Raw genomic sequence first — 20,590 nt, 5'->3', positions numbered from 1 at the left:
GATATCGAAATTCAAAATTTCGACCCGAAAAAAAAAACGATAGTGTTACCCCTTTCGTTTTTTTTCATTTTCGGGCGAAAAATTAAGTTTCTCCAATCTTCTCAAAACTCTGGATTCTGATAGAGGGCCACGAAACTTTGACCTGAGTGCAAAAATGGAGGCTCTAGACCCTTCAAGAGCTGAGATATCGAAATTCAAAATTTCGACCCGAAAAAAAAATGACAGTGTCACCCCTTTTGTTTTTTTTCATTTTCGGGCGAAAAATTAAGTTTCTCCAATCTTCTCAAAACTCTGGATTCTGATAGAGGGCCACGAAACTTTGACCTGAGTGCAAAAATGGAGGCTCTAGACCCTTCAAGAGCTGAGATATCGAAGTTCAAAATTTCGACCCGAAAAAAAAAATGACAGTGTCACCCCTTTTGTTTTTTTTCATTTTCGGGCGAAAAATTAAGTTTCTCCAATCTTCTCAAAACTCTGGATTCTGATAGAGGGCCACGAAACTTTGACCTGAGTGCAAAAATGGAGGCTCTAGACCCTTCCAGAGTTGAGATATCGAAATTCAAAATTTCGACCCGAAAAAAAAACGACAGTGTTACCCCTTTCGTTTTTTTTCATTTTCGGGCGAAAAATTGAGTTTCTCCAATCTTCTCAAAACTCTGGATTCTGATAGAGGGCCACGAAACTTTGACCTGAGTGCAAAAATGGAGGCTCTAGACCCTTCCAGAGCTGAGATATCGAAATTCAAAATTTCGACCCGAAAAAAAAACGACAGTGTTACCCCTTTAGTTGTTTTTCATTTTCGGGCAAAAAATTTAGTTTCTCCAATCTTCTCAAAACTCTGGATTCTGATAGAGGGCCACGAAACTTTGACCTGAGTGCAAAAATGGAGGCTCTAGACCCTTCCAGAGCTGAGATATCGAAATTAAAAATTTCGACCCGAAAAAAAACGACAGTGTTACCCCTTTCATTTTTTTTCATTTTCGGGCGAAAAATTACGTTTCTCCAATCTTCTCAAAACTCTGGATTCTGATAGAGGGCCACGAAACTTTGACCTGAGTGCAAAAATGGAGGCTCTAGACCCTTCCAGAGCTGAGATATCGAAATTCAAAATTTCGACCTGAAAAAAAAACGACAGTGTTACCCCTTTCGTTTTTTTTCATTTTCGGGCGAAAAATTGAGTTTCTCCAATCTTCTCAAAACTCTGGATTCTGATAGAGGGCCACAAAACTTTGACCTGAGTGCAAAAATGGAGGCTCTAGACCCTTCCAGAGCTGAGATATCGAAATTCAAAATCTCGACCCGAAAAAAAAACGACCGTGTTACCCCTTTCGTTGTTTTTCATTTTCGGGTAAAAAATTGAGTTTCTCCAATCTTCTCAAAACTCTGGATTCTGATAGAGGGCCACGAAACTTTGACCTGAGTGCAAAAATGGAGGCTCTAGACCCTTCCAGAGCTGAGATATCGAAATTCAAAATTTCGACCCGAAAAAAAAAACGACAGTGTTACCCCTTTCGTTTTTTTTCATTTTCGGGCGAAAAATTGAGTTTCTCCAATCTTCTCAAAACTCTGGATTATGATAGAGGGCTGTAAGACTTTGACCTGAGTGCAAAAATGGAGGCTCTAGACCCTTCCAGAGCTGAGATATCGAAATTCAAAATTTCCACCCGAAAAAAAAACGACAGTGTTACCCCTTTCGTTTTTTTTTCATTTTCGGGCGAAAAATTGAGTTTCTCCAATCTTCTCAAAACTCTGGATTCTGATAGAGGGCCACGAAACTTTGACCTGAGTGCAAAAATGGAGGCTCTAGACCCTTCCAGAGCTGAGATATCGAAATTCAAAATTTCGACCCGAAAAAAAAAACGACAGTGTTACCCCTTTCGTTTTTTTTCATTTTCGGGCGAATAATTGAGTTTCTCCAATCTTCTCAAAACTCTGGATTATGATAGAGGGCTGTAAGACTTTGACCTGAGTGCAAAAATGGAGGCTCTAGACCCTTCCAGAGCTGAGATATCGAAATTCAAAATTTCGACCCAAAAAAAAAACGACAGTGTTACCCCTTTCATTTTTTTTCATTTTCGGGCGAAAAATTGAGTTTCTCCAATCTTCTCAAAACTCTTGATTATGATAGAGAGCTGTAAGACTTTGACCTGAGTGCAAAAATGGAGGCTCTAGACCCTTCCAGAGCTGAGATATCAAAATTTAAAATTTCGACTCGAAAAAAAAACGACAGTGTTACCCCTTTCGTTTTTTTTCGTTTTGGGGTGAAAAATTAAGTTTCTCCAATCTTCTCAAAACTCTGGATTATGATAGAGGGCTGTGAGACTTTGACCTGAGTGCAAAACTGGAGACTCTAGACCCTTCCAGAGCTGAGATATCAAAATTTAAAATTTCGACTCGAAAAAAAAACGACAGTATTACCCCTTTAGTTTTTTTTCGTTTTCGGGCGAAAAATTACGTTTCTCCAATCTTCTCAAAACTCTGGATTCTGATAGGGGGCCACAAAACTTTGACCTGAGTGCAAAAATGGAGGCTCTAGACCCTTCCAGAGCTGAGATATCGAAATTCAAAATTTCGACCCGAAAAAAAAAAACCCACAGTGTTACCCCTTTCGTTTTTTTTTTCGTTTTCGGGCGAAAAATTAAGTTTCTCCAATCTTCTCAAAACTCTGGATTATGATAGAGGGCTGTGAGACTTTGACCTGAGTGCAAAAATGGAGGCTCTAGACCCTTCCAGAGCTGAGATATCAAAATTTAAAATTTCGACTCGAAAAAAACCCGACAGTGTTACCCCTTTTGTTTTTTTCGTTTTCGGGCGAAAAATTACGTTTCTCCAATCTTCTCAAAACTCTGGATTCTGATAGAGGGCCATGAAACTTTGACCTGAGTGCAAAAATGGAGGCTCTAGACCCTTCAAGAGCTGAGATATCGAAATTCAAAATTTCGACCCGAAAAAAAAAATGACAGTGTCACCCCTTTTGTTTTTTTTTCATTTTCGGGCGAAAAATTAAGTTTCTCCAATCTTCTCAAAACTCTGGATTCTGATAGAGGGCCACGAAACTTTGACCTGAGTGCAAAAATGGAGGCTCTAGACCCTTCCAGAGCTGAGATATCGAAATTCAAAATTTCGACCCGAAAAAAAAACGACAGTGTTACCCCTTTCGTTTTTTTCCGTTTTCGGGCGAAAAATTAAGTTTCTCCAATCTTCTCAAAACTCTGGATTCTGATAGAGGGCCACGAAACATTGACCTGAGTGCAAAAATGGAGGCTCTAGACCCTTCCAGAGCTGAGATATCGAAATTCAAAATTTCGACCCGAAAAAAAAAACGACAGTGTTACCCCTTTCATTTTTTTTTTCGTTTTCGGGCGAAAAATTACGTATCTCCAATCTTCTCAAAACTCTGGATTATGATAGAGGGCTGTGAGACTTTGACCTGAGTGCAAAAATGGAGGCTCTAGACCCTTCCAGAGCTGAGATATCAAAATTTAAAATTTCGACTCGAAAAAAAAACGACAGTATTACCCCTTTCGTTTTTTTTCGTTTTCGGGCGAAAAATTACGTTTCTCCAATCTTCTCAAAACTCTGGATTCTGATAGGGGGCCACAAAACTTTGACCTGAGTGCAAAAATGGAGGCTCTAGACCCTTCCAGAGCTGAGATATCGAAATTCAAAATTTCGACCCGAAAAAAAAAAACGACAGTGTTACCCCTTTCGTTTTTTTTTTTCGTTTTCGGGCGAAAAATTAAGTTTCTCCAATCTTCTCAAAACTCTGGATTATGATAGAGGGCTGTGAGACTTTGACCTGAGTGCAAAAATGGAGGCTCTAGACCCTTCCAGAGCTGAGATATCAAAATTTAAAATTTCGACTCGAAAAAAACCCGACAGTGTTACCCCTTTTGTTTTTTTTCGTTTTCGGGCGAAAAATTACGTTTCTCCAATCTTCTCAAAACTCTGGATTCTGATAGAGGGCCATGAAACTTTGACCTGAGTGCAAAAATGGAGGCTCTAGACCCTTCAAGAGCTGAGATATCGAAATTCAAAATTTCGACCCGAAAAAAAAAATGACAGTGTCACCCCTTTTGTTTTTTTTCATTTTCGGGCGAAAAATTAAGTTTCTCCAATCTTCTCAAAACTCTGGATTCTGATAGAGGGCCACGAAACTTTGACCTGAGTGCAAAAATGGAGGCTCTAGACCCTTCCAGAGCTGAGATATCGAAATTCAAAATTTCGACCCGAAAAAAAAAACGACAGTGTTAACCCTTTCGTTTTTTTTTCATTTTCGGGCGAAAAATTGAGTTTCTCCAATCTTCGCAAAACTCTGGATTCTGATAGAGGGCCACGAAACTTTGACCTGAGTGCAAAAATGGAGGCTCTAGACCCTTCCAGAGTTGAGATATCAAAATTCAAAATTTCGACCCGAAAAAAAAACGACAGTGTTACCCCTTTCATTTTTTATTCATTTTCGGGCGAAAAATTGAGTTTCTCCAATCTTCTCAAAACTCTGGATTATGATAGAGGGCTGTAAGACTTTGACCTGAGTGCAAAAATGGAGGCTCTAGACCCTTCCAGAGCTGAGATATCGAAATTCAAAATTTCGACCCGAAAAAAAAACGACAGTGTTACCCCTTTCGTTTTTTTTTTCATTTTCGGGCGAAAAACTGAGTTTCTCCAATCTTCTCAAAACTCTGGATTATGATAGAGGGCTGTAAGACTTTGACCTGAGTGCAAAAATGGAGGCTCTAGACCCTTCCAGAGCTGAGATATCGAAATTCAAAATTTCGACCCGAAAAAAAAAACGATAGTGTTACCCCTTTCGTTTTTTTTCATTTTCGGGCGAAAAATTAAGTTTCTCCAATCTTCTCAAAACTCTGGATTCTGATAGAGGGCCACGAAACTTTGACCTGAGTGCAAAAATGGAGGCTCTAGACCCTTCAAGAGCTGAGATATCGAAATTCAAAATTTCGACCCGAAAAAAAAATGACAGTGTCACCCCTTTTGTTTTTTTTCATTTTCGGGCGAAAAATTAAGTTTCTCCAATCTTCTCAAAACTCTGGATTCTGATAGAGGGCCACGAAACTTTGACCTGAGTGCAAAAATGGAGGCTCTAGACCCTTCAAGAGCTGAGATATCGAAGTTCAAAATTTCGACCCGAAAAAAAAAATGACAGTGTCACCCCTTTTGTTTTTTTTCATTTTCGGGCGAAAAATTAAGTTTCTCCAATCTTCTCAAAACTCTGGATTCTGATAGAGGGCCACGAAACTTTGACCTGAGTGCAAAAATGGAGGCTCTAGACCCTTCCAGAGTTGAGATATCGAAATTCAAAATTTCGACCCGAAAAAAAAACGACAGTGTTACCCCTTTCGTTTTTTTTCATTTTCGGGCGAAAAATTGAGTTTCTCCAATCTTCTCAAAACTCTGGATTCTGATAGAGGGCCACGAAACTTTGACCTGAGTGCAAAAATGGAGGCTCTAGACCCTTCCAGAGCTGAGATATCGAAATTCAAAATTTCGACCCGAAAAAAAAACGACAGTGTTACCCCTTTAGTTGTTTTTCATTTTCGGGCAAAAAATTTAGTTTCTCCAATCTTCTCAAAACTCTGGATTCTGATAGAGGGCCACGAAACTTTGACCTGAGTGCAAAAATGGAGGCTCTAGACCCTTCCAGAGCTGAGATATCGAAATTAAAAATTTCGACCCGAAAAAAAACGACAGTGTTACCCCTTTCATTTTTTTTCATTTTCGGGCGAAAAATTACGTTTCTCCAATCTTCTCAAAACTCTGGATTCTGATAGAGGGCCACGAAACTTTGACCTGAGTGCAAAAATGGAGGCTCTAGACCCTTCCAGAGCTGAGATATCGAAATTCAAAATTTCGACCTGAAAAAAAAACGACAGTGTTACCCCTTTCGTTTTTTTTCATTTTCGGGCGAAAAATTGAGTTTCTCCAATCTTCTCAAAACTCTGGATTCTGATAGAGGGCCACAAAACTTTGACCTGAGTGCAAAAATGGAGGCTCTAGACCCTTCCAGAGCTGAGATATCGAAATTCAAAATCTCGACCCGAAAAAAAAACGACCGTGTTACCCCTTTCGTTGTTTTTCATTTTCGGGTAAAAAATTGAGTTTCTCCAATCTTCTCAAAACTCTGGATTCTGATAGAGGGCCACGAAACTTTGACCTGAGTGCAAAAATGGAGGCTCTAGACCCTTCCAGAGCTGAGATATCGAAATTCAAAATTTCGACCCGAAAAAAAAAACGACAGTGTTACCCCTTTCGTTTTTTTTCATTTTCGGGCGAAAAATTGAGTTTCTCCAATCTTCTCAAAACTCTGGATTATGATAGAGGGCTGTAAGACTTTGACCTGAGTGCAAAAATGGAGGCTCTAGACCCTTCCAGAGCTGAGATATCGAAATTCAAAATTTCCACCCGAAAAAAAAACGACAGTGTTACCCCTTTCGTTTTTTTTTCATTTTCGGGCGAAAAATTGAGTTTCTCCAATCTTCTCAAAACTCTGGATTCTGATAGAGGGCCACGAAACTTTGACCTGAGTGCAAAAATGGAGGCTCTAGACCCTTCCAGAGCTGAGATATCGAAATTCAAAATTTCGACCCGAAAAAAAAAACGACAGTGTTACCCCTTTCGTTTTTTTTCATTTTCGGGCGAATAATTGAGTTTCTCCAATCTTCTCAAAACTCTGGATTATGATAGAGGGCTGTAAGACTTTGACCTGAGTGCAAAAATGGAGGCTCTAGACCCTTCCAGAGCTGAGATATCGAAATTCAAAATTTCGACCCAAAAAAAAAACGACAGTGTTACCCCTTTCATTTTTTTTCATTTTCGGGCGAAAAATTGAGTTTCTCCAATCTTCTCAAAACTCTTGATTATGATAGAGAGCTGTAAGACTTTGACCTGAGTGCAAAAATGGAGGCTCTAGACCCTTCCAGAGCTGAGATATCAAAATTTAAAATTTCGACTCGAAAAAAAAACGACAGTGTTACCCCTTTCGTTTTTTTTCGTTTTGGGGTGAAAAATTAAGTTTCTCCAATCTTCTCAAAACTCTGGATTATGATAGAGGGCTGTGAGACTTTGACCTGAGTGCAAAACTGGAGACTCTAGACCCTTCCAGAGCTGAGATATCAAAATTTAAAATTTCGACTCGAAAAAAAAACGACAGTATTACCCCTTTAGTTTTTTTTCGTTTTCGGGCGAAAAATTACGTTTCTCCAATCTTCTCAAAACTCTGGATTCTGATAGGGGGCCACAAAACTTTGACCTGAGTGCAAAAATGGAGGCTCTAGACCCTTCCAGAGCTGAGATATCGAAATTCAAAATTTCGACCCGAAAAAAAAAAACCCACAGTGTTACCCCTTTCGTTTTTTTTTTCGTTTTCGGGCGAAAAATTAAGTTTCTCCAATCTTCTCAAAACTCTGGATTATGATAGAGGGCTGTGAGACTTTGACCTGAGTGCAAAAATGGAGGCTCTAGACCCTTCCAGAGCTGAGATATCAAAATTTAAAATTTCGACTCGAAAAAAACCCGACAGTGTTACCCCTTTTGTTTTTTTCGTTTTCGGGCGAAAAATTACGTTTCTCCAATCTTCTCAAAACTCTGGATTCTGATAGAGGGCCATGAAACTTTGACCTGAGTGCAAAAATGGAGGCTCTAGACCCTTCAAGAGCTGAGATATCGAAATTCAAAATTTCGACCCGAAAAAAAAAATGACAGTGTCACCCCTTTTGTTTTTTTTTCATTTTCGGGCGAAAAATTAAGTTTCTCCAATCTTCTCAAAACTCTGGATTCTGATAGAGGGCCACGAAACTTTGACCTGAGTGCAAAAATGGAGGCTCTAGACCCTTCCAGAGCTGAGATATCGAAATTCAAAATTTCGACCCGAAAAAAAAACGACAGTGTTACCCCTTTCGTTTTTTTCCGTTTTCGGGCGAAAAATTAAGTTTCTCCAATCTTCTCAAAACTCTGGATTCTGATAGAGGGCCACGAAACATTGACCTGAGTGCAAAAATGGAGGCTCTAGACCCTTCCAGAGCTGAGATATCGAAATTCAAAATTTCGACCCGAAAAAAAAAACGACAGTGTTACCCCTTTCATTTTTTTTTTCGTTTTCGGGCGAAAAATTACGTATCTCCAATCTTCTCAAAACTCTGGATTATGATAGAGGGCTGTGAGACTTTGACCTGAGTGCAAAAATGGAGGCTCTAGACCCTTCCAGAGCTGAGATATCAAAATTTAAAATTTCGACTCGAAAAAAAAACGACAGTATTACCCCTTTCGTTTTTTTTCGTTTTCGGGCGAAAAATTACGTTTCTCCAATCTTCTCAAAACTCTGGATTCTGATAGGGGGCCACAAAACTTTGACCTGAGTGCAAAAATGGAGGCTCTAGACCCTTCCAGAGCTGAGATATCGAAATTCAAAATTTCGACCCGAAAAAAAAAACGACAGTGTTACCCCTTTCGTTTTTTTTTTTCGTTTTCGGGCGAAAAATTAAGTTTCTCCAATCTTCTCAAAACTCTGGATTATGATAGAGGGCTGTGAGACTTTGACCTGAGTGCAAAAATGGAGGCTCTAGACCCTTCCAGAGCTGAGATATCAAAATTTAAAATTTCGACTCGAAAAAAACCCGACAGTGTTACCCCTTTTGTTTTTTTTCGTTTTCGGGCGAAAAATTACGTTTCTCCAATCTTCTCAAAACTCTGGATTCTGATAGAGGGCCATGAAACTTTGACCTGAGTGCAAAAATGGAGGCTCTAGACCCTTCAAGAGCTGAGATATCGAAATTCAAAATTTCGACCCGAAAAAAAAAATGACAGTGTCACCCCTTTTGTTTTTTTTCATTTTCGGGCGAAAAATTAAGTTTCTCCAATCTTCTCAAAACTCTGGATTCTGATAGAGGGCCACGAAACTTTGACCTGAGTGCAAAAATGGAGGCTCTAGACCCTTCCAGAGCTGAGATATCGAAATTCAAAATTTCGACCCGAAAAAAAAAACGACAGTGTTAACCCTTTCGTTTTTTTTTCATTTTCGGGCGAAAAATTGAGTTTCTCCAATCTTCGCAAAACTCTGGATTCTGATAGAGGGCCACGAAACTTTGACCTGAGTGCAAAAATGGAGGCTCTAGACCCTTCCAGAGTTGAGATATCAAAATTCAAAATTTCGACCCGAAAAAAAAACGACAGTGTTACCCCTTTCATTTTTTATTCATTTTCGGGCGAAAAATTGAGTTTCTCCAATCTTCTCAAAACTCTGGATTATGATAGAGGGCTGTAAGACTTTGACCTGAGTGCAAAAATGGAGGCTCTAGACCCTTCCAGAGCTGAGATATCGAAATTCAAAATTTCGACCCGAAAAAAAAACGACAGTGTTACCCCTTTCGTTTTTTTTTTCATTTTCGGGCGAAAAACTGAGTTTCTCCAATCTTCTCAAAACTCTGGATTATGATAGAGGGCTGTAAGACTTTGACCTGAGTGCAAAAATGGAGGCTCTAGACCCTTCCAGAGCTGAGATATCGAAATTCAAAATTTCGACCCGAAAAAAAAAACGATAGTGTTACCCCTTTCGTTTTTTTTCATTTTCGGGCGAAAAATTAAGTTTCTCCAATCTTCTCAAAACTCTGGATTCTGATAGAGGGCCACGAAACTTTGACCTGAGTGCAAAAATGGAGGCTCTAGACCCTTCAAGAGCTGAGATATCGAAATTCAAAATTTCGACCCGAAAAAAAAATGACAGTGTCACCCCTTTTGTTTTTTTTCATTTTCGGGCGAAAAATTAAGTTTCTCCAATCTTCTCAAAACTCTGGATTCTGATAGAGGGCCACGAAACTTTGACCTGAGTGCAAAAATGGAGGCTCTAGACCCTTCAAGAGCTGAGATATCGAAGTTCAAAATTTCGACCCGAAAAAAAAAATGACAGTGTCACCCCTTTTGTTTTTTTTCATTTTCGGGCGAAAAATTAAGTTTCTCCAATCTTCTCAAAACTCTGGATTCTGATAGAGGGCCACGAAACTTTGACCTGAGTGCAAAAATGGAGGCTCTAGACCCTTCCAGAGTTGAGATATCGAAATTCAAAATTTCGACCCGAAAAAAAAACGACAGTGTTACCCCTTTCGTTTTTTTTCATTTTCGGGCGAAAAATTGAGTTTCTCCAATCTTCTCAAAACTCTGGATTCTGATAGAGGGCCACGAAACTTTGACCTGAGTGCAAAAATGGAGGCTCTAGACCCTTCCAGAGCTGAGATATCGAAATTCAAAATTTCGACCCGAAAAAAAAACGACAGTGTTACCCCTTTAGTTGTTTTTCATTTTCGGGCAAAAAATTTAGTTTCTCCAATCTTCTCAAAACTCTGGATTCTGATAGAGGGCCACGAAACTTTGACCTGAGTGCAAAAATGGAGGCTCTAGACCCTTCCAGAGCTGAGATATCGAAATTAAAAATTTCGACCCGAAAAAAAACGACAGTGTTACCCCTTTCATTTTTTTTCATTTTCGGGCGAAAAATTACGTTTCTCCAATCTTCTCAAAACTCTGGATTCTGATAGAGGGCCACGAAACTTTGACCTGAGTGCAAAAATGGAGGCTCTAGACCCTTCCAGAGCTGAGATATCGAAATTCAAAATTTCGACCTGAAAAAAAAACGACAGTGTTACCCCTTTCGTTTTTTTTCATTTTCGGGCGAAAAATTGAGTTTCTCCAATCTTCTCAAAACTCTGGATTCTGATAGAGGGCCACAAAACTTTGACCTGAGTGCAAAAATGGAGGCTCTAGACCCTTCCAGAGCTGAGATATCGAAATTCAAAATCTCGACCCGAAAAAAAAACGACCGTGTTACCCCTTTCGTTGTTTTTCATTTTCGGGTAAAAAATTGAGTTTCTCCAATCTTCTCAAAACTCTGGATTCTGATAGAGGGCCACGAAACTTTGACCTGAGTGCAAAAATGGAGGCTCTAGACCCTTCCAGAGCTGAGATATCGAAATTCAAAATTTCGACCCGAAAAAAAAAACGACAGTGTTACCCCTTTCGTTTTTTTTCATTTTCGGGCGAAAAATTGAGTTTCTCCAATCTTCTCAAAACTCTGGATTATGATAGAGGGCTGTAAGACTTTGACCTGAGTGCAAAAATGGAGGCTCTAGACCCTTCCAGAGCTGAGATATCGAAATTCAAAATTTCCACCCGAAAAAAAAACGACAGTGTTACCCCTTTCGTTTTTTTTTCATTTTCGGGCGAAAAATTGAGTTTCTCCAATCTTCTCAAAACTCTGGATTCTGATAGAGGGCCACGAAACTTTGACCTGAGTGCAAAAATGGAGGCTCTAGACCCTTCCAGAGCTGAGATATCGAAATTCAAAATTTCGACCCGAAAAAAAAAACGACAGTGTTACCCCTTTCGTTTTTTTTCATTTTCGGGCGAATAATTGAGTTTCTCCAATCTTCTCAAAACTCTGGATTATGATAGAGGGCTGTAAGACTTTGACCTGAGTGCAAAAATGGAGGCTCTAGACCCTTCCAGAGCTGAGATATCGAAATTCAAAATTTCGACCCAAAAAAAAAACGACAGTGTTACCCCTTTCATTTTTTTTCATTTTCGGGCGAAAAATTGAGTTTCTCCAATCTTCTCAAAACTCTGGATTATGATAGAGAGCTGTAAGACTTTGACCTGAGTGCAAAAATGGAGGCTCTAGACCCTTCCAGAGCTGAGATATCAAAATTTAAAATTTCGACTCGAAAAAAAAACGACAGTGTTACCCCTTTCGTTTTTTTTCGTTTTGGGGTGAAAAATTAAGTTTCTCCAATCTTCTCAAAACTCTGGATTATGATAGAGGGCTGTGAGACTTTGACCTGAGTGCAAAACTGGAGACTCTAGACCCTTCCAGAGCTGAGATATCAAAATTTAAAATTTCGACTCGAAAAAAAAACGACAGTATTACCCCTTTAGTTTTTTTTCGTTTTCGGGCGAAAAATTACGTTTCTCCAATCTTCTCAAAACTCTGGATTCTGATAGGGGGCCACAAAACTTTGACCTGAGTGCAAAAATGGAGGCTCTAGACCCTTCCAGAGCTGAGATATCGAAATTCAAAATTTCGACCCGAAAAAAAAAAACCCACAGTGTTACCCCTTTCGTTTTTTTTTTCGTTTTCGGGCGAAAAATTAAGTTTCTCCAATCTTCTCAAAACTCTGGATTATGATAGAGGGCTGTGAGACTTTGACCTGAGTGCAAAAATGGAGGCTCTAGACCCTTCCAGAGCTGAGATATCAAAATTTAAAATTTCGACTCGAAAAAAACCCGACAGTGTTACCCCTTTTGTTTTTTTCGTTTTCGGGCGAAAAATTACGTTTCTCCAATCTTCTCAAAACTCTGGATTCTGATAGAGGGCCATGAAACTTTGACCTGAGTGCAAAAATGGAGGCTCTAGACCCTTCAAGAGCTGAGATATCGAAATTCAAAATTTCGACCCGAAAAAAAAAATGACTGTAGCTGTCGCACATAGTGTATTTTCTTGCTGAATATTCATCTTCTTTTGAAAGTTTTGTTTTGTTTGTTTTATTAATGTTGTATAATACTCTTTTGGGAATTGTATTTTATTTGCATGATAGTTTGGTAATAGTGACACCTACTGGAGAAAATGAGTGACATAAGACGTACTGGTCATGTGATTTGATTTTGCGTGAACACGGAAAGAAAGAAGAAACTGAGAGACATGAGGTGTCGCACACGAATTGAGAGGTGTGAAATTAAGAAGAGTTTTGATCAAAATATGTCTCCTAATGTCTCCTGAATCCTGATTAGAAGGCACACGGTATGTTTGTACATATCTTGTTTATCGTTTATGTGTATTGATGTGTATTGATTTGAAGTAATAAGCTAAATTGAATAACGTCATGGAAAAATCACTTCTTCACAAATTTGATTGTAATTTTGGTTTATTTTCAGTTTTTTCACGGTGTCCATTTGATGTTTGTGATGGTAAAATGTCCTAATTCTTGAGAAGAAGACATTAAATATAAAAGACATCGAAGGCATCAGTTGAAGCGTGATTTTTTCTGATCTGGAGAAAACATTCAGGAGCCGTTATAGTGAAAAAACGTGCATTCACCCTGCCTGGAAGAGTGCAAGAGTTCATCGTGGAAAAGGAAGATCGCCAGACCTCGATGTGAAGCGCCTACAACGTTCAGTCGACCCCGGTAGAACACTACAGCCATTGGTGAAAGTGAGGACGTCGCCATTCAATTGAGCAACGCGATTTCGTCGCATTGAAACTCTATTGCCTTTCGCGTGACTGCATCCCTTGCCGTGCTGAAGTGCAACGCAAGAAGATATTGCTGCAGTGACGACCGACAGCCACAAGGCGGCAACGTTGCAAACTTTTCGGACAATGTAGCTGTCAATAAGAGTTGCTACCTTTGGATTTGAAGGTCAGACTGTGTCTTTTCAACTTGAAATTTAATTTCTTGGTTGCCTTAACATTTATTCTGGTTGAAATTGTGCAAATAGTTTAAACAAATATTTGCATTTGATAATTTTCTAAATAGATAGAAGTGTGTAACTTGTTTAAAAACTGACATTTTGCAATTTCCACATTACAGCTTGTTATCAGTGTTTAAAGCTTAATAGTGTGGTATACATCAAGTTACGAACATGGATCAAAATAGATCAGACATTTGTGTCTTAGACCAAGTGATTCAAGCTCTTGAAGAAGAAAAGGCAGAATTAGAGGGGAAATTAGAAACGGAAATTGATGCCTCTGGTAGAGAAAAATGTGAACAACGCTTAGCTGAAATTAATGCAGATCTGGAAGTTAATAAGACGAGATTCCAGGAATTATCATCACAAGTTGAGCAAGAAGTTAGGCGATCAGAAAGAGAAAGGCGTCCTACAGAAAAAATGCTTGAGTTTAAACATGACGAGTTGGCAAAAAGAGAACGGAAGTTTATGTTCATTTACTTAAACTTTAAAGCTGAAGCTCAATTTGTCAGATCTAAACTGAAAGAAGAGTGCTCTCAAACTGAGTTAGATGATATGATAGTGACGGCAGAGAAACGTGAAGCAGAGTTAAAACAAATTTATGAGAGTATTCGCGCACTGAACGTACCATCTCAAGATATAAGAAGGAGAATGGATAGCTGCACTTCAGTTACTAGTGAAATAACTACACTACTGAAAAGACGATGCGCAGAAGTTGGCACAAAGGAGTTTGATGCTGAAGCTGTAAAGGAAACACTCCTTCAGTTACTGCAAAGAGATGACGCCAGGTCAATTTATGGTTCAACTGTGTCGAGAGCTGAACGAGATAGTCAGCAAGGAAGTCATATGTCAGCAAAAAGGGCGGAAGCAGCGGCACGCTTGGCTGCGAAACGTGCTGAACTAAAGAGAGAAAAGGAAATCTCAGCTCAAAGAAAAGAGGTACTAGCCCAACAAGAGAGGTTAAAAATGCTGGAGGAACAAAGGGATCTTGAAGTAATGGAAGCTGAATACAGTGTGTATGCAGAAGAGGAATCAAGATTGAATGCTGAAATAGGAGATGCTAAAGAAAAAAGCACCATGCCTCCAAGTCAGTTTCCACTGCATCACGAAAACGTTTCACGCATCAAGGTTTCCCAAGAAACTTTAGCTCAACCTTGCTCTGAAAATGAGCTTGAGAAAAGAGTAGATGATGTCTTGTTAGTGAAAGCTCTAAAAGAATCCCTGGCAATGACTAAACTTCCAGCTCCAGAGCCATTCACGTTTACGGGTGATCCACTTAAGTTCACTGAATGGTGCACCTGCTTTAAAGCCTTGATCGAAACAAACTGTACAAGCCCAGGACATCGCTTGTTCTATCTGAAAAGATACATAAGTGGAGATGCGCTTAGTGTACTAGAGGGAACATTTTATAGGAGTGATGAGGATGCTTACACACAAGCTTGGGATGCCCTGAACAAACGTTATGGACACCCCTTTGTAGTTCAAAGAGCGTTTAGAACAAAGCTAAACAATTGGCCAAAACTTGGACCCAAAGAATCACTGAAATTAAGGGAGTTTAGTGATTTCCTCATCTCTTGCAAAAATGCAATGCCTCATGTACATGGTTTGAGGGTTTTGGACGATTGTGAAGAAAACCAGAAATTGCTTCAGAAACTACCTGACTGGATAACAACTCGCTGGAATAGGTATGTCACTAAGGCATTAGATGAAGAGAAGCCATACCCCAGCTTCACTGAGTTTGCAGACTTTGTGGCAGAGGAGGCACGTATTGCATGTAATCCTGTTTCCTCTCTATTTGCTTTAAAACATGCAGATGAAAAGTCTGACAAGGAGCAGAAACGTATCAAGGCCAGTGCTCTGACACAAAATGTTAAACCCATTGCAAGGAGTGCATTGGAAAGAGAGAAAGGCTCCAAACCAAGCCCTTCGGTCACTCGGGATAATAGACAAATAGAATGTGTCTGCTGTCAGCAAAATCATTTCATATACAAATGTGAAAGGTTTGCAGCTATGCCTCTTGAGGAGAAGAAAAGGTTTGTCCTCAACAACAAGATGTGCTTTGCTTGTCTCAGAGTCGGCCATGTCTCTAAAAACTGTAGAAAGCGAGCTACTTGCAACATCTGCAGGCAGAGTCACCCCTCTCCACTTCACGAAGAACGCTCTCAAGGAGGAAAGCCAGAAGATTCATCTGATGAAAGGGCTTCCACTAGCTTATGCAGTGTGGAGATGGATAATGGTAATCACACTTCGATGATTGTTCCAGTATGGCTCTCTTGTGCTACAAAGGACAGCACAGAAATCTTAGCCTACGCATTGCTGGACACGCAGAGCAGTAATACCTTTATCAATCAAGACATCTGTGATAAACTTCAAGCAAACACAGAACCTGTGAAATTAAAGCTGTCCACAATGACTGATAGAGCTTCAATAGAGAATTGTCAGAGAGCTATTGGACTAAGAGTGAGAGGTTATAGTCTGCAAGAGTACATCGAGTTGCCACCCGTATACACTCGAGAATACATTCCCTTGGAACGAGATAGCATTCCTACTTGCAAAAAGGCTCAGAAATGGATGCATCTGCTCAGTGTTGCAGACGAGATGCCAGATTTGTTAAATTGTCCTGTAGGTCTTCTAATTGGCTTTGATTGTCCAAGAGCTCTGAAGCCAACCCAGGTGATATCAGGGAAGGATCATGAACCATACGCAGTCAAAACAGACTTAGGCTGGAGTATAGTGGGATCCATAACACCCCATACTTGCTCTAGAAACATAGCAGGATTCTGTCATCGCATTTCTGTGAAGGAACTCCCGGCAATCACTCCTGCTGCTGTAATAAGGACGTTAGAAGCAGATTTTCGGGATACAGACTCAAGAGAAAAGACAATATCTCAGGAGGACATTCAATTTCTTCAACAGTTGGATAAAATGACTCAACACAACAAAGAAGGACATGTGGAAATGCCCTTACCTTTCAGAGAGCGTCCTCAATTACCGAACAATAAGCAGCTTGCTACGGTTCGTTTGAAACATTTGAAAAGAAAACTGGAGAGAAATCCCAAGTACAGAGAAGATTATCTGAGATTTATGGATAGTATCTTTAGAGATGGTGATGCCGAAGAAGCAGATGCTACATCAAAAGAAGGCAATGTATGGTACATTCCGCACCATGGGGTGTATCATCCCAGAAAGCCGGAAAAAATAAGAGTGGTATTTGACTGCTCAGCCAAATTTGAAGGTACATGTCTAAATGACCACTTACTCACAGGACCAGACTTAACAAATGCTCTAACTGGAGTTTTGTGCAGATTTCGTGAGCATCAGATTGCGATTGCCTGTGATGTGGAGAAGATGTTCCACCGCTTTCACGTCAGTCCAGATGATCGTGATTTCCTGAGATTCCTATGGTGGGAAGACGGGAACACCGAAAGGGAACCCAAGGAATACCGCATGCGAGTGCATATCTTTGGAGCTGCCTCCTCTCCAGGTTGTGCGAACTACGGCATGAAATATCTTGCCAGCAAATATGAGAAGGACTATTCACTGGCAGCGAGCTTCATTCGCAAAAATTTCTATGTGGATGATGGACTTGTCAGCGTTGATTCCATTGAGAAGGCCAACGAGTTGGTTAGTGAAGCGCAAGAAGCCTTGGCTAAGGGAAAACTGCGTTTACACAAGTTTGTGTCTAATAGCAGAGAAGTATTGAGTGCAATTCCAGAGAGCGAACGTGCCAGTGTAGTAAAGGATGTCGATCTAAACTACAATGAGCTTCCAATGCAGAGTGTACTGGGAGTAAAGTGGAACATAGAGACTGATACATTCTCCTTCAAAGTTGACCTGAACGAAAAGGCTGCCACTCGACGAGGAATTCTGTCAGTTGTTGCCAGTGTGTACGATCCATTAGGTTTTCTCGCTCCCTATATCTTGACTGGGAAGAGAGTGCTCCAGGAGATGTGCAAACGAGGGGTAGGATGGGATGAAGCTCTTCCCTCTGATCTGAAGCCAAAGTGGGATGCATGGATTCATGACTTGAAGAATCTCCAAAAGGTCAAAATACCACGATGCTTAATTCCTGGAAATATAGGCAGAATTCAGAAAATAGAGCTACATCATTTTTCAGACGCTAGCAGCGAGGGTTATGGCCAGTGTTCATACATCAGGATTGTTGCTGATGAACAAGTACATTGTGCACTGATCATGGGTAAGGCCAGAGTAGCTCCTTCAAGGGTTTTCAGCATACCACGCCTTGAGCTGACCGCAGCCACAGTTTCTGCGGCAGTAAGTCATGTTCTTAGAGAAGAGCTTGATCTGAAGGTAAATGAGGAGTTTTTCTGGACTGATTCCCAGGTGGTGCTGGGGTATATCAAGAACGAGGCCCGGCGCTTCCATGTCTTTGTATCTAACCGTGTACAGAAAATAAGAGACTCTTCAGATCCAAGACAATGGTTCTACGTGGAAACAAGTCAAAATCCTGCAGATTGTGCATCTAGGGGTCTCAAGGTGGCAGACCTGATGGATTCAAGTTGGTTAACAGGTCCCAAGTTCTTATGGGAACGAGAGATTAGCACTCATGAAAAATCCCCAGTGCTTCTTGTAGGTGATCCTGAGGTAAAGGTCCTGAAAACAGATTCCTGTGTAAGAGGTAGCTTTCTTGAAAGACTCTCAAGATTCTCAGATTGGAATAAAGCTCTCCAAACTATTGCTAGGATCAAAAGACTGGTAAACAAAGACAAGTCAGGGTCCATTAGTGTAGAGGAGAAACAGAAAGCAGCTCTTGTGCTCATCAAGGCAGCACAAAGAGAAGCCTTTGAAGAAGAACTGAAATTGCTGAGTCAAAACCCTGCTAAGCTGCCAAAGAATAACAAGTTATACCAACTTGATCCCATTCTCGAGAATGAACTGCTTAGAGTTGGAGGACGATTAAGAAAGTCTAGCGCAGCATTTGAGTTGAAACATCCAGTAATTCTTCCTAAGGAAGGCATCGTCACACAACTAATACTTGACCATTGTCACAAGAAAACTCAACATCAGGGCCGAGGTCAAACCTTGAATGAGCTCAGAGCCAATGGATATTGGATATTAGGTGCAAGCAATGTAGTGGCTAAGAACATCAAAAATTGTGTTACTTGCAGAAAGATGCGTAGATCAGTCGAAGAACAACGTATGGCTGACCTTCCAGCTGACCGAGTGGAACCCTCACCTCCATTCTCGTATTCTGGTATCGACTGTTTCGGCCCCTTCTACACAAAACAAGGTCGGAAAGAATTCAAGAGGTATGGACTGTTGTTTACGTGCATGAGTTCCAGGGCTGTACATTTAGAGATGCTAGAAGATCTTTCCACCGATGCATTTCTGAATGCCTTAAGATGTTTCATAGCAATCAGAGGAGCTGTGCGACAGATCAGATCCGACCAAGGCACGAATTTCGTGGGGGCTAAGAACGAGCTGGAGAAAGGTTTGAAAGATCTGGATCAAGAGAGGATCACTACCTATCTTGCAAGCAAACAATGTGACTTCCTTATGAATGTTCCTGAAGCAAGCCATATGGGAGGTGTGTGGGAACGCCAAATAAGGACTGTAAGGAGTGTGATGAACGCTGTTCTGGCACAAGCTAAAGGAAGACTGGATGACACTTCATTAAGAACATTTTTCTACGAGGCAATGTCAATTGTAAATAGTCGTCCGCTTACCACAAACACAATAAATGACCCAGAGAGTGTTGAGCCTTTGACGCCTAATCATTTGCTCACGATGAAGACCTCAGTGCCTCTTCCTCCTCCTGGCAAATTTGTTCGGGAAGATTTGTATGCTAGGAAAAGATGGAGGAGAGTGCAGTACCTGTCGGAACAGTTTTGGGGCAGATGGCGCAAAGAATACCTGGCCAACTTAAGCCTCAGACAGCAATGGCACAGGCCTAGAAGAAATGTTCATGTTGGAGATGTAGTAATTCTCAAAGAGGACAATGTTCCCAGAAATGAATGGAGACTAGCTAGAGTCGTTGAGAAAAGTGCAGACGATGATGGGTTGGTGCGAAAGGTTAAACTCCAAATGGGACAAAGGAAGTTAGGAAAAAAGGGTGAGCGATTGACACAAATATCCCTTTTGGACCGTCCAATCCAAAAATTAGTAGTAATAGTTGAAAACAACTCTTAAATAATGCGTGAAACCTCAAAATGGGATTAAACGGATTAGTTTTGACGCATCTAAAATAGTTTAATTCAAATAATGGTTAAATAACACTGGTTGTGAAAGTGTTGAAAGATGAATGCAAGTTAAGTGACAGCTCATAAGAAAATTACAGGATTCATTTAATTTGTTCAAGATATTACTGACATAAATCCTTTGTAATTTTGGTGGCAGTGTAGCTGTCGCACATAGTGTATTTTCTTGCTGAATATTCATCTTCTTTTGAAAGTTTTGTTTTGTTTGTTTTATTAATGTTGTATAATACTCTTTTGGGAATTGTATTTTATTTGCATGATAGTTTGGTAATAGTGACACCTACTGGAGAAAATGAGTGACATAAGACGTACTGGTCATGTGATTTGATTTTGCGTGAACACGGAAAGAAAGAAGAAACTGAGAGACATGAGGTGTCGCACACGAATTGAGAGGTGTGAAATTAAGAAGAGTTTTGATCAAAATATGTCTCCTAATGTCTCCTGAATCCTGATTAGAAGGCACACGGTATGTTTGTACATATCTTGTTTATCGTTTATGTGTATTGATGTGTATTGATTTGAAGTAATAAGCTAAATTGAATAACGTCATGGAAAAATCACTTCTTCACAAATTTGATTGTAATTTTGGTTTATTTTCAGTTTTTTCACGGTGTCCATTTGATGTTTGTGATGGTAAAATGTCCTAATTCTTGAGAAGAAGACATTAAATATAAAAGACATCGAAGGCATCAGTTGAAGCGTGATTTTTTCTGATCTGGAGAAAACATTCAGGAGCCGTTATAATGACAGTGTCACCCCTTTTGTTTTTTTTTCATTTTCGGGCGAAAAATTAAGTTTCTCCAATCTTCTCAAAACTCTGGATTCTGATAGAGGGCCACGAAACTTTGACCTGAGTGCAAAAATGGAGGCTCTAGACCCTTCCAGAGTTGAGATATCGAAATTCAAAA

General features: G+C 40.1%; 2 long non-coding RNA genes across 2 annotated transcripts; both read left to right on the top strand.

Annotated features, from left to right (window-relative positions):
• Nucleotides 1-12,476: 12,476 nt before the first annotated feature.
• Nucleotides 12,477-13,018, top strand: LOC148973579 (uncharacterized). The gene is made up of 2 exons (XR_016146701.1): nucleotides 12,477-12,799; nucleotides 12,934-13,018. It is a non-coding gene; the product is annotated as an uncharacterized LOC148973579 (long non-coding RNA).
• Nucleotides 13,019-19,479: 6,461 nt separating this feature from the next.
• LOC120475040 (uncharacterized) lies at nucleotides 19,480-20,367 on the top strand. Its single transcript, XR_016146700.1, has 2 exons — nucleotides 19,480-20,148; nucleotides 20,283-20,367. It is a non-coding gene; the product is annotated as an uncharacterized LOC120475040 (long non-coding RNA).
• The last annotated feature ends 223 nt before the right edge of the window (nucleotides 20,368-20,590 follow it).

Source organism: Pimephales promelas, chromosome 15 (assembly GCF_988280905.1).
Source record: "Pimephales promelas chromosome 15, fPimPro1.hap1.1, whole genome shotgun sequence".
Taxonomy (NCBI): domain Eukaryota; kingdom Metazoa; phylum Chordata; class Actinopteri; order Cypriniformes; family Leuciscidae; genus Pimephales; species Pimephales promelas.
This window is presented reverse-complemented; position numbering and strand designations above follow the sequence as displayed.